Genomic DNA, 14,039 nt, shown 5'->3' with positions numbered 1-14,039 from the left:
TTATATTTACTCTACCTTTCTTTTGTGTAAAAATGTGTGCAATAAGCCAAATCATTTGAATCTGACATAAAATCAGAAACAGAAATCTAGAAGTTAGCTAATACATTTCCACTGCCCTACAGGTGGAGAGCTCAAATAATAAGCTTATATTTCATGAAGACCAGGAGTCTGTAGGATTCAAATTGAGTACAAATTGCACCGACATTGCGAACAAAGGCTATGCTTTCCTCATGTAGATGAATTGCAGCCTTTGTTTACTGTAACAGCCTAGGATTGTTCCTCTCACTTGAGTAATGCAGTTAGGTCACAATTACTACCTCTTTTCTTGTAAACTTCTTGTTATGGGTGTTTAAACCTTTTTTCTAGAAAAAAAATAACTTACCCCTGGTGATAATAATGGCTTTAGCATCCAACCGATTATGATAAATAGAAAGAAATTATATGTACAGTGAATTTCCTTCAGCTATACTGTGTTTTTCTTCTTCTAATAAACTCTGTTTCAGATTTCTAAAGTTATATATATATATATATATATATATATATATATATATATATATATATATATATATATATATATATATATATATATATATATATTTATAGCTTTAGAAATGATTTATGTTTAAAGCGAGCAAGGTTTCCCAAAACTTGAAGGCCACATTCAGCACTACAAAGCATCTCAAGGTAGAATATGCATTAAATATCTGGATCAATTTGCTGTATAGTTATAACATATTTATATCTGTTTGTTGGTGAGCTTTCGTATCGCAATTTTGTTCATTAAAGTTTGCGAGTCAATGATGCAGAGACTGATAGTTAAGTGGAAAACAGTAAATTAGAGAAGAACAATAAAAATGGGATGAAAACTCAAAATGTTGTGAGAAAAGCTGCAGAAATAGAACAGAATCAAGTGAAAAACTTATCTCAAAGAGCAGATGGAGGAAGGTTGGGTGAGAGAGACAGAGGCTCTGGATGCGGAAGTGGCTGCTGTGTGGTTAGCCCCATGGGTGTGGCCTTTTTAAACGTTTTTTGCATAACCCTGTCAGAGGTCGCTTTACAAAGGAAAGCACTGTGGGGGATGAGGCATTGGATGTATCCCTGGAAACAAACCCTGTGCAGGATGGATATTAAGGTAAGCATCATATTTTGGATTATAGACTAAATATCCAAATGCTCAGGGCTGTTTCTGGGTAAAGCAGAGTTAAAGAAGACTGATGGGGGTTGACAGACAAATGGATGAAGAGACAAACCATGGAGTGAGGGAGAGAGCTGGATGTGACAAACAGGCAGGCGGGTCAGGCCAGGGGAAGTGAGGGACGCTGTTACAGCCCAGGGGTTACAGACCTCTTCTTGACATATGCTCTGGAGTAAAATAAGGATTGGCAAGACCTGCTAATCTGAGCTGTCAAAGCTCATGATGTCTGTGGACACTAACCTACCACGCCGTTGCATACCCAAGGGTGAGATGCCACCAGGATAGGTTAAAATCTAAAATATAATTTTCTGCTGGTAAGATCCAAACCTGAACTATGGCCTAGACCTATACCTGTTAACATCCCTGTTTCTGCTTTACCTTTTTTGAAAGACATACATAATGGAAAGTTTTTGTGTTTTTTTTTTTCTAACTGAGGCAGTATGTTGAGGGGGAGGAAGAAAACTGCTTACAAACTCAGGGTCTCCATTATGGTAAAAATATTTTCGACACATCTTCTGAAGCAAACTTTTAATTGGTGACAGTTTTGAGACAACGATACAGTAATTCCTCGGTGCTGCAAAGTGCAGCACAGATACATGTGGGAGGATTGTGCCCAGAATATGTCTCCCAAGTCCCTCTTTTGACAAACAAAAACAAGTTTCACACAGCTTGAATTAGAAGTAGGGATCTGTTTTCTGTTGCACTGCATCAGGAGTGTGAGTAATGGTGATTGGGGGCTACAGGAGGAAGAAGAAGGAAGTAGAAATGGCCATGTGGTGCTGAGCTGTAAAGCCCTGGCTTCCTGTTTTGTGAACCTGAAGCACATTTGTCTGATATAATTAATGCAACAATCATTCAGACCGACCTTTTATTACATGCGAGGGATATTTACATAGCACGTTAGCTTTTGCTTTGAACTCGAAGGCTTATTATGACCAACAGGTTAATTAAAAACCGTGTTTTTTTAATATATGAGGAAATATTATATATCTATGTTGTCACCCTTTAGATAGAGCTGAATTTACCTAAATAAAATCATCAAACTAAGTTAACTTACATTCCTTGATTTATTTACTCTACCATTCATCTCTGTTTCACCTTCTTAAGACTTCTTGATGAATCATTTCTATTCCTCTTTCTGCAAAATGTTGTTTCTTTCAGATTTACAAGGCCTCCCTGATATGTCTTCTATTAGTCATGTTGAAAGGTGAGTGCTGCAAATCCCCGTGGTACTGAATTTACTCATTGCAAGTTAATATGAGAGGTGGGTTTGAATAAAGAAGCAATTTGCAGCAAATGAATTGCCTGAGACCAAGATGTAAACTTTCTCTGTTTTTAAGCTTTTGTTTTTATGTTTGCAGTGTCCAAAGATTCCATACTCATCTTGATTCAAATTAATTAAACAGTATAGTTATACATATTTATTGGAAGTGCAATACATCTTGCTCAGGAGACAAAACGTTGCATGATGTTGGGTTTAGGAAAGTGATGAGTTATTTCCACATTATTTACAAATAAATACATAATGTTTCATGAACAGTAGGACCTCAAAACAGAATTCATTTTTAAATATACTTCACCATCAACACATTTTTAACTAGAAAACATTTCTTTAAAAAAAAGTTATTTTTCAATGGCAATTATTTTATAAAATAAAGTCTTTAATGGTATAGAATAGAGATGTGGACATTACTTGTACATTAGCCTGTTTAGTATTTTGTTGCATAGTTTTTTTTTAAACCTTAGTATTGCAAACATCTTTAGATCGGTCTAATTATGTCCTTTTATATTTCCTCATATAAACTGATTTTCTATTTTGCTGAACTCTAGATAAAGCTGCTCTGATCCACGTGTTTGTTTTGTTTCACTGAGCAATCTAAGACCGAATGTCTGCCCTAACCCCTCTAACCTCAATCACTATATAGAGCAGAGACTGTATAGTGGACTGTACAGTACACTCGGTTAACTGACCGTTTAGACATGTGATCACTATTTTTTGCTCCATGTTGCTCACATGACTCTGGTACCTCACATGGTGCCTGCGCCATCTTTGTTCTTTCTCACTCCCAAATACCACAATGCTTTGCAAGGAGAATTCTTGCAAAGCATTCTGGTATATATCTGCTTATTTAGTGACCATAAATGTATACTACTTTTCAAGATGCACTCAGGGAAATTTTGAGTCCACTACTTTTTTTTTCCCCAATAGACATTCCTACACTCAAATAAAATGGCATAACCCCTGTACAGTGCTATATATATTGGTCGTGTCACACATTCAGGCACAACCTGTGATGGAAAATCTTTTAGCTAGGACTTTAGCAAACCTATATAGTTTCAGTTTGATGTCACATGACAAAGGAGGGTCTTTGGTAATTTAAAGAAAATATATGTGCAGTTTTTTTAGTTATATTTCTCTCTAGATGAAAATCTACAGCTGGTCTGGATTTTATTTTGTGTCCAGGTTTAACAAGTTTATATGTTGTTGCTGTATTTCAATGTTAGGTGGTTCTAACACTGAGATTCACATTGACCCACATGCAAAATCACAGAGAGAACCAGTGAGTTTTAACATTTTATGTACAAAGCAGCAAGAAGCAGAGAACTTGAGGAAGTCAGTTGAACTTTCTGGTTGGTCTGAAGGAAAAAGCAGACTGATCAGAAAGGAGTTGGTTGATGAAAACTTATGACTGATTGATTTGGTTACTTGTGAGATGAAGGGGAGGTAGCATGGATCTGTAGGGGAATAACCAAACGATACAGATGATCCTTCACCTCCTTATATGCATGGTAGTCATCTTGACTGAGAAATCTTCTAAGGGGTGCAGCAACACGGGTCGGCCCAGTCACTAGCAAAGATTATCTCTGTGACAGGAAGCTCGCTCAAACCAGAAAAACCCCATAGACCATAACATCTGTTCCCTAAAGAATAAACAGGTTAGGTTTCACAAAAAAGATAACTTGCTAAACAATATTGTCATGTGCAAACCTGATTCTTTGATAAAATGTGAAATTGCTAGGTTGAAGGTACTCTCAATGCCAAGGTAAATTTAAGGTACTCTCATTCGTGCAAATTACTGGCACATCTTCTGTAAACCCGTTATCTTTTCACAATGCTCTATTATTTTTTTTCCTGAAATCCAATCTTTTTGGCATAGTCTTTAATACTACGAATTAAATAAGACCTGCCATAAAATTCAGGTCTCAATGTTTCAGGACATCAAAGTAACCCACATTTGCCAAAGAAGACGTCACAGGAGCACACTGTGGTTGTCACCACGCCTCTCAAAAATGTGCCACGATGACGAAAGGGGATGCTGGGCGAGATTTCCCTTGACTTTTTTTTTAAAAACGAAACTGTAAATGACTTCTGGCTAGCAATTAGCAAGGATCTTCTCTTGAATAATCTTGTGATATCCTGAAGATTGTCAATTACTGTACATCTCCCTTCGCTGCTTTGCAGGATACATCAAACATTGGCCAAAATCCCTCCTGCAGCATGTGCAAACATGGTGAAAAATGACACATCTTTAATTTCAAACAAATTCCACTGTACCGAATATTAACATTGATTTTCTCAGGTGTTCAAATCGCTATTTGTAGCTGTATCATAGAAATAAATACTGTATTTTCCAAACTAAAGAGCGCAACACACCGACATTTTTTTTTTTTAACCTAAGCCGCTGTTATCTACCGAGATGTCTCCCACCAAACCTGTAGGGGGAGCTCTACTTAAAGCTCCTAGAGTAGGGACAATGAAAATGCTGGCTCCCATTAGCCTGGTGGTTTGCAGCAGTAAGAGCTTCTTCTGAAAAACAGGGCCTTTTCTGCTCTTTATTTTAGCTCTGCAGAAGTTGAGCCCCGTCTCTTCATTGGTTTGGCAGCTTTAATGTTTGAAATAAAATGTCAAAATATGTGAATTTGGGACATTTGTTTTGCGTCATGCCTTGCTGCAAGAATGTTCTTGTGCTAAATGAAAATTAGCTCCTTGTTCGTTCTTCTCCAACTTTGACTTTCCTGTCTGGTGGTTAGGAAAAATCCACAGAATAGCTGCACCTTCTTATAAGCCCTGTGGGGGAGTACAACTTTGTCTCTACTGTCTTTGGTCTTGGCCATGTTAATAGTAGATTCTTACTGATTATATGGGGTGGACAGGTGCTTTCATGCAGCTAACAACCTCAAACAAGTGCATCTAATTACTGATAATAAATGGGGTGAAGGTGGACATTTTGGCTATGCTCACACAGCAGCCTGAAGTGACCCAAATCCAATTTTTTGCCCATATGCGACCTAGATCTGATCTTCTCCTGACAGTCTAAACAACTCAGATCTGATTTTTTTTCAATGCGACCCAGGCCTACTTGTCTATGTGGTCCTGACTCTGATCCATATCTGATCTTTTCAAATGCAAGCTGTGTCTGAACAGCCAGGTCGCATCCATCCGACCTAAATGTCATTAATACCCGACAGTGGTCACTCTTCTACTTCTTGCTACGCAGACGTGGCAAGAAAAACAAAAACCATGGTGGACAATAATGCAGAGAGCAGTATTTATGTTTAACCTCTGAACATCCACCTCATTTTGGGTAATCCTCGCCTATTTTGCATACCCAAATTGATAAGCAAATAACTTAGGAACTGTAAGTCCAAATTACATGTGCAATACATTATTTGAAAGCTAACACCCTCCATTTTCCTAAATATAAATTAAAATTGGGTGATTAGAACACAGATCAACCTGCAGCAGTTTAAACATGACTTAAAGTTTTTTTTTATTCTCGGAATGATAGGTAGTTTTTGAACAGCAGTAATAAAGATATTCTTGAGAAAAGGCAGGTTTTATGTATTATATTTCTTCTACAGTACATCATATCAACCACGCATGCAGACAATTTCAGACCTCTAGCTATAACAGTTCCAGAGCTGTGCGGATTTGAACTTTTAGTGTCAGCTTGGAGCTGCGTGCAATGGCTCCACCTTCTGGTAAACGTTTTACCGGTGGAATTTTGTTTTAAGAGGTTCACAATCTTGGAAAGATTGTGATTTTAAGGTTAGGAAAGATCACTAGATGTTCTCCAGCAATACCATCCATGCTTACTTCCTTAAAGACAGAGCACACTTGCTTGTGACATCATTGCATCCTCTACTGCGTATGAGGAAAAATGCAGTTCACAAAGGAGATCACATACAAGTCGCATATATTTGGAAATGTGAACAGCAACGCCAAAAAAAAATGTAATTGAGCATCAAGGCCTGCAGTGTGAACGTAGCCTTTGAAGGCAGACTAACAGGTCTTTGAGGGTCAGAATTCTAGCTGATAGACAGGTGTTCTAATAGTTATTTGCAGCTGTATCTGTGTCATACAAATAAACAGTTTAAAAAATTCATACATTGTGATTTCTGGATTTTTTTGTTTTTTTTAGATTATGTCTCTCACAGTGTACATGCACCTACAATGACAATTTCAGACCCCTCCATGATTTCTAAGCGGGAGAACTTGCAAAATAGCAGGCCGTTCAAATACTTTTTTTTCTCACTGTAGTTTTTTGTGTGAAACCATTTACAATGACCATTTTGGAGAATCTTTCAACAATTGTGAGTATAATTGTGAAACCATGGGACGAGAACAAACCCACAATAAAAATAGGGATAGCGCTGGCAATAAAAACTAAATAAAGACAGGATCCATGAAGATTAGTTTTTTCTTGAGACCAGAATTACAACCAGCCCACCACTTGAGAAAATTGTAACACATTACTTGACACTGTACTTGGTATTCTTAAAGGATCAGGTAAGTTTGCAATTGACCCCTCCCTCCATGGAAACAAACTCTCTCCTCTGACGGGAGGCTGCAGTCCATCCGACCAGACCCTCCCACCCCGAAAACAGCATCTCCCCTTCTGCATTAGTTTCATTAACAAGACCTGGGTCCCTTAGGCTTTCTCCGTTTACCAATAAAGGAGAAAATAAATTGAATAATAACAATTGTAACTGCATACTTTGTAATCTTATCTGATTTTAGTTTTTATTTTCAATGTCTGCCACTGTACTCTTGCAATTGTTTCTTCCAAATTATAGTTCGACATATCATTTTTTTTCAACTCTTTGTTTTTCTGCTTGCAGCACCTTATCACCATAGCAAGTTGTTCTCATGTGTGGACACTACGTGACAATAAATATCTTTCTGATTCTAATCATGATCCCATGAGTATGAAATGCTGTAAGGCTACAGTATACACAGCAATGGAGCTAAAAGCACTGCATCCAAAGCTAGAAGCTAAATATACAGTAATCTCACAGTTAAGGCATTGCCAGGCTGCTAATCATGAAAACATACAAACAACATATTGGATACATTTGAATAAGAAAAAAACATAGCCAAATACATATTTCATTCATCCTATTTTTGCATTTGGCAAAATGATGTAAAGATTTTGTGAAACTTCATGACTAATGTGAAGGTACTGAGTGGGAGCACAGACAATAGGCTGCTCTGTCCTGTGGTCTCACTCAACAATCTGACTGTGTTGTAGCTAGAGATTGCCTCACAGCCCCATTCACTGACAGGACTACCACTGTGACATGCTCAGTGCATCTGCAAGCCTCCCTCCACTTCATATTCTGAGGTCTGGCCTCTGCCAAGAAATACGTGACAGCATGGTCAGAGAAACTCATAAACAACACAGTGCTTTGTTCTTTCTGTAAATGTGTACTGTTTCATTTGAGTCTTTTTTCTAAGTTTGGTGATTAAAAATGCATCTATTTTTTCTACAGAGTCGTGGGCAAAGACTGCCATTCCCACAGATCATAGGACGGCTCCCAGTACCGCTACCACTCCCACTGGTAGGACACTTGTTTTGGACTGTCTCTATCAACTGCACCCTATACAATTGGTAGGAAACTTAATGAAGATTAAAATAGAGGGTTCAAAACCTGAGCCACAGTAATAAAGAGGCTGAAATCTTCCAGCCATTTCCTAACTGATTACAATCATATCATGTAAGACCTAATCTACCAGTGTTTTCTATTGTCTATTTAAATTTTAAGGATCTGTGATAAAAGAAACAACAAATACATCCTCATTGTCAAGAATTTATATCTATACTCCAGGGAAACAACAAGTCCTAAACCAATGTTTAAAAGTTCATAAGCGGGGAGTGGCAGTCTAGAGATTAGGGCATAGAGCTTGGAATCCTGAGATTGTGAGTTCGAAACCCAGTCCTACAGACTGCCACTCTGGGTCTCTGAACATGGCCCTTAACCCCAGATTGCTCCCTGGGCATCCCACAATAGCTACCCACTGCTCCCCAAGGAGATGAGTTAAATGCAGAGGTAATATACTCCAATGTGAGATCAATAAATTTCAATTAGGATTATTATGATAAGACATACATGTATATGGAGGACCAACTTTGCCATATTTAAAAATACAGAAATAAATAAATGCTCAATAAATAAATAAGCATACAATGAATTGCCCCCCAAAATACAATAAAGAAAGAAATGAAGGTAGAAATTGAATAATACAGTGAGACATAAATGTATTTATCTCTTTTAATTAGCTTCTTTATTTGTCTTTGTAATAATTTCCATGTGATAATATTTTGTCTGTTCTATTCTTCCTTTGTATTTATTCACCATCTTTATTTCTGCCTGTTGTTTTTACATTTCTCTATGCATTTCTGCCTCAGTATGCAAATGAAAAAGGGGTGTGTCTTAGATTTGGGGGCAATTAATTGTATGCTTATTTCTTAAGCATTTATTTATTTATTTTTAAATATATTAGTGTTGGTCCTCAATACATGTAGATATATATGTAATTCTGCACTCTTTCTTGTCAGTATAAGATTTTTACCATTCATAAACTTCTTCAAATTTTAGTGGGATTTCATTTAAAATGCTGAAAAATAAAAGCTAAAATAATAGTTCTTGATCTCAGTGTCACAAATTCAACCTGAACCATGTGCCATGAGGTTGTATATTTTTGTCCCATTTACTTTAATATTGGGAATCAAATCTACTGAGTCAAAAGCTATAACAAAAAGTTTGCTTTAAAGGATCTATTTCAACTTAAATCCTTCTTCCCATTTGTTACCAGCTTAGAAAGTAGAGTTATTTTGTTTCCCAAAAAGTTATCAACAGGAGCATATGACTGATGCATGTGCCAAAAAAGGCAAAATACAAATACAAAGATTTTTACTTACGTTTATTTAACATAAAAAAAAAAATATTTTTAAATATATAAAAAAGATAAACAGGCATTTAGGTCTTGAGAAATACCTCTATTGCAACTGTCCTGTTAATTTTGTTTTTCTGTTTTTTTAAGATTTAACTGTTCTCTCTATATATAAGCAACCGGGTTTGTGTTAATTCTAAATACTAATTAGATTTTTTTTTGTGTGTGTGTGTGTGTGTGTGTGTGTGTGTGTGTGTGTGTGTGTGTGTGTGTGTGTGTGTGTGTGTGTGTGTGTGTGTGTGTGTGTGTGTAGTAGCTGAAAGCACAGCAACCACAGTTGCTAACTCCACCCCGGGAAATTTCTTAGAGCAAACCACAAACTGGCACAGCACCAAGACCAATTCAGTCAACTCCACTGCATCAGAAATAAGAACAACAGGTAGTATGGCATGGGCTGTGGCATTTTTGAAATACAAACCACGCTCAGAATGTCTGCATTACTGATTTTTTGTTGTAATTCTATTTAGCTTTCACTGAGAAGCCGACAAAGCCTCAAACCAATCCTGCATCTACTCCAGGTAACAACTTATTTAATCTTTTCAGTAAAAAGTTTAAACAGCAACAAGAGCCACTGAGTTTAATCAAAAACTGAATTATGCACTAAAAAGAATTTAGGACCTTATACAAAAAATAAAATTAAAATGTATTTTTTTAAATGATAATTTACCTGTGCATATATACATGTTTCTTTTCCCTAATGTGTTTTTTTAGTTACTCACTGGCCAGAATAATGTACTATAGTAACAATTCTAACAGGGTGAGCATTAAAATGTTTCTTTAGATGTTTTTTGTAGATCTTGCTTCGGTAAAATATTCAATATTTATTTGGAAAATTAGACATAGAGAAGCATCTGGGCTCTAATTTTGAATGATTATTTTGTGATGTTGCAAATATCAGGTATATATGATAATGATCAGATTTTTTAAATTCTTTTCACCCCCTACAGCGTCATCTACCAGAATGCCACAAAACCCTAAAGCTGTTGTCTGGGGTAACTAGAATTCCTTTCTACATGATAGTTACCCTTACCTGCCATGGCCATGTAATCATCTGATCCTTTGACTTAAGGACGCTATTACAATACCCTGTCGTCTAAGTAAAACCCACAGATGGCATGGCCGAATAGAGCATGTTACGGCACAGTGAGCTGTGAACTTTTAAACCCTGCGGTTCCGTCATACAGTTTGAGCTGTAGCTGGGTGCAGCAATTGAAAATATCGCACAGTGTATGCATGGCTTAAAGATTAATACTTGATTGTACCTTCTGAAAAAGCAGATGAGACACTTGTGCCCTCAGAGTGTGCCAGCTTACTGTAGATAAGATTTTGATAGACCGAACAGAATGTCACACAACCAAGTAGATCTGTTGTGACATTGCTGACAGTTGCTCCCTATCTTTTAAGCAGTACAACCAAATCCAAATGCCTTTTTCTTTATTTTTTGGTGTCATATAGATCCAAAGTGGGACAAACCATTCACCTATGGTAAGAAACTAATTGTTTGTTCTTTTTGGTATTTTTTTCTAAAAGTACTTGTAAATTTGTATGAATGGGACTTTGAAATATTTACCTCACCTCTTTAGACTATGAATCTCTGCGATATGCTGGCTTAATAATTGCTGGTGTACTTTTCGTTATGGGGATTATGATCATTGGCTGTAAGTTTTTATTTTTTTCTCTTCAATAATCTCTACTGACAGTAATAAAGATTCTAAATACATTGTTTTTTCTTTAACTACAGGTGGCAAGGTCTGTCGGCTGCCCAAGTGTCACAAGAAGTCATCAAAGTCAGTATTTACATGCAGAACCTTTACTTAGAGTTAAATTAAACACATCTGCAACTATGAAAGTCTTTGTAAAAGTAAAACTGTTAGAAAGGAGCAGCCAAGTATTACCCTAAGCATGAGTTGCTAAAAGATTTCTAACTATGAACAAAGCCTTATATTCACTGAAAAAGAGTGAAGCAAAAAGTTCTCGTACTTGTCATCTTCCAATTAGGCAGCATCAGATTGCGGGGACAGCAGTCACAGCAGAGACTCCCAGACTTTCCTCTCCCCAGACACCTTCCCCAGCTCTGCAGGGGGAGGCCAGAGGTGCTCCAGGGCACCCGAGAGACCTAGTCCCTCCAGTGTGTCCTGGTTCGTCTCCTGGGCTCCCACCTGGTGGGATGTGCCTGGAACCCCTCTTGAGGGAGGTGTCCAAGGATAATCAGAACCACCTCAGCTGACTCCTCTCAATGTAGAGGAGAAGTTGCACTACTCTGATCCTCTCTGGATGACCTTCTCCATAAGATAGAGAAGCCACCCTGTGGAGAAAGCTAATTTCAGCCACCTGTATTTGGGATATTGTTCTTTCAGTCATGATCCAGATTTCATGAATATGTGTGAGGATATGAACGTAGACCAACCAATAGAGCTAGCTTTGCATTTCAGCTCAGCTCCCTCTTCACCACAAAAGACTGGTGAAGTGTCCCCATTACAGTAGCAGCTGCACCGATTCATCTAATGATCTCCCACTCCATTCTTTCCTTACTCGTAAATAGGACCTTAAGATAATGATTCCATTCAAGGCAGGAATTGTCCTCTAACCTGAAGTCGGCAATGAACCTGCTTCCGGTTGAGAACAAAGCATGTGAACGAAGCAGAGTGTGGAGCCAGTGGTGTAGCTCTGGTGATATAAAAATTTTGGATTATAAATTTTGTAAATAACATTTACTTGATTTTAGTGTGACATGTTTCAACATGTTTGACCACATGACCTCATGTCCCAGCAGCACCGAGTGTGACGAGTAGGTGGATATGCCTGCACTGTTGCAGATGGAAGTGGTTGCGATTACAGCCAATGCAGAATACATGATAAACACTGACTTCACTGGCCCAAGTTTGCATTTGAGATTCCCTATCCATCTGCTTCAGCTGGCAATAAAAGATGGCGAGATGAGGATTGCATATTGTGTGATCAAATGGATTGCATACATGCATTATACGCCATTATCTCATTTGCAGTGGGATGCGAAGTTAACTTTATTATTGTAGTCTCGTAAAAAAAATTGGCAACATGAATGGAGCGAGGTGTTATGTTTACAGCTGGGAAACAGTGCGATAATTTAACAGCCAGTTAAATAAGACAATACACATGTATGGGTCACATCATTAAATCAAACGCCATGTGTCCCAGGGCCCTGGCATAATTACATGATGGAAAAATGTTAGAAAAAGCCTTGGAGCGATTTCGCCGGAGCGGCAGGAAAATTAAGATGAACGCGGAGCTTCCTGGTGCAACTTTGATCGTTAGAGCGAATGAGCGAACATCCTCCTGAGGGGACTGGGAATTGTGCGGTTCTCCGCTCCATTCACATGCAATGGTTGAGAACCATTGCCTCAAACTTGGAGTAGCTGGTTCTCACCAAGCCTTTTTAACACTGCTGCAAACCACTCAAATCAGACCCCCCTGTTCATAAACGTTATAAAAAGGACAGATGACAAGGGGAGCTTGCTGTAGTCTAACATGCACTCGGAAAGGCCCGACTTGATACCAGCAATGCAAACCAAACACCTGTTCCACTTGTACAGAGACTGTCTGGCCCCTAGTAAATGGCCCTAGACTCCAGGCTCCTGGAGCACCCCTAAAAGGCACCAAAAGGGACAATGTTGAATGCTGTCTACAAAACATATGTGTATACCAGTTGATCATACTCCTATGAACCTTTGAGCACCAGAGGGTGTAGAGTTGGTCCAGTGTTCCATGGCCTGGGCAAACCCACACTGCTCCTCCTGAGGCCAAGGTTCAACAATCAGTCTCTCCTCAGTACCCTGGCATAGGCTTTCCCAATTAGGCTGAGAATGGTGATCCACTATAGTTGGAAAACACGCTTTGGTCCCCCTTACTCTGGAGGGGGAGGCACTTCCATTTACCCATCCTTGAGTAGCCATCTTAACATGGTGGGGGTGTTAGAACCAGGATGATCCCAGAGGCTTTCTTGTTGGGGGTTCAAATACATCTGATATGTTCTCCAAACATTAACAGTTTCTGAGTGACTGTTCAGACAAAGTAAAGTTCAAAAAGTCCTTAAGACGACAAGAAAAATCAGGGCACATTGCTTGGTATATGGAGGCGGAAACTGCACCCTGGATCTAGGACTGGGGTTAGGGTTTGTCAGCTAGTGTCTTTGGGTAAGGTTTCTTTTTTCGGAACCCGGCCAACCCAAGCTGTGATGTCTCAATCTCCCAGTGGGTGACCATCTGCAAGGGAACCATGATGGACCGTTGCCAAGAGCACTGGACTGCAGTCACAAGCAGGTCTTGGCAAACAGATCCACAGAAAAGAGTCAAAGAACATGATTAACCTCCTTATAACAAAAGAAAAACAGCAACATTTGTTCATACTCTTGTTCAAATCAGGCCAGTCTCAACAGTGGTTGCGACTAGCCTGATTTGGCCAGACACTTACAGCTCGGAACGCAAGACTTTACCATGAGTGACTCTCTACCAGAAATACTGATAATGCAGCAGCATTCATATGCTAGAAAAAAAAACAAGCTGGCAACTGCAACGGAGCAATGTTGTAATGAAACATTAGAACATAACAGAGAGCACACACTTTATTTCC

The 14,039-nt window shown here is 38.5% G+C and overlaps 1 long non-coding RNA gene across 1 annotated transcript; it reads left to right on the top strand.

Moving 5' to 3' along the window:
* The first annotated feature begins 7,763 nt into the window (after window positions 1-7,763).
* LOC119771539 lies at window positions 7,764-12,644 on the top strand. The gene is made up of 8 exons (XR_005279156.1): window positions 7,764-7,855; window positions 7,970-8,038; window positions 9,685-9,810; window positions 9,899-9,949; window positions 10,379-10,423; window positions 10,887-10,916; window positions 11,015-11,089; window positions 11,173-12,644. It is a non-coding gene; the product is annotated as an uncharacterized LOC119771539 (long non-coding RNA).
* Window positions 12,645-14,039: the final 1,395 nt, after the last annotated feature.

This window comes from Cyprinodon tularosa, unplaced genomic scaffold, assembly GCF_016077235.1.
Source record: "Cyprinodon tularosa strain WSP-4 unplaced genomic scaffold, ASM1607723v1 ctg679, whole genome shotgun sequence".
In the NCBI taxonomy this organism is placed as follows: Eukaryota; Metazoa; Chordata; class Actinopteri; order Cyprinodontiformes; family Cyprinodontidae; genus Cyprinodon; species Cyprinodon tularosa.
This window is presented reverse-complemented; position numbering and strand designations above follow the sequence as displayed.